Genomic DNA, 860 nt, shown 5'->3' on the forward strand with positions numbered 1-860 from the left:
TTGGCTAAATGGGAGGCCAAATAAGAAATAATGTGGAAGGATGCATGTAAAGCCATTGGACAAAAATAAGGTAGTGTAAATAGAAATATGTTAAACTAATGGAAGAATGGGAAAATGAGAGAATGGAAGTGTAAATTCAATGGCCAGCCATGCATGAAGGTGAATGTTATGGATAATGTAAAAAGATTTTCAACCAATGGCCAAAGGGATAGAATTGTTGCATGAAGATTCATAAGTTGGCAAGGTGGCCAAATAGTATGAAAAGATAAAAGAATGCTTGAATTGTAATTGGCTAAGTGGGTGGCCAAATAAAATAAAAAGATGAAAGTGTGTATTCAATTTGATTGGTTGAGTAGGTGACCATATAAATGCCAAATTCCAAAGAGTAAAAGAGAACAAAAAATTGGCCTTGAGAAGCTTGAGAGAATCGATCATTGAGAGAGGAAAAAAAAGAAGAAATTATTCTTGAGAGCTCCATCAGAGAAGAAGAAAAATGAAAAAAAAAAGAGAAAGAAAGAGAGAAAATGGAGGAAGGCACAAGATTATAAGGATTCAAGAGAAATAATTACTTCTTCTTTATTGAGTCTTGATGCTCACTTACCTTCCAAAGTGTAGATTTGATGCTTGAAGAAGATTAGTGTTTCAGTTTGACTACTTAAGAGAAAGGAAGGTAAAAGTTGTGATTTTGCTTGCATACATGTTTTGAAAACAGGTTGCAACCATAAGAAACATTTTGTGGCAGCAAGATCTTCAAAGAATCAAAGGATCAAATGCATGCATGTTGATTGTACACAAGTATATGGTGATTTGAGACAAAAAAAAAACAATGGGTAAGAGTTCTTGACCTTGAGTTTCATGAA

Source organism: Theobroma umbraticum, unplaced genomic scaffold, assembly GCF_002168275.2.
Source record: "Theobroma umbraticum cultivar Fairchild unplaced genomic scaffold, ASM216827v3 scaffold_95.0, whole genome shotgun sequence".
NCBI lineage: Eukaryota > Viridiplantae > Streptophyta > Magnoliopsida > Malvales > Malvaceae > Theobroma > Theobroma umbraticum.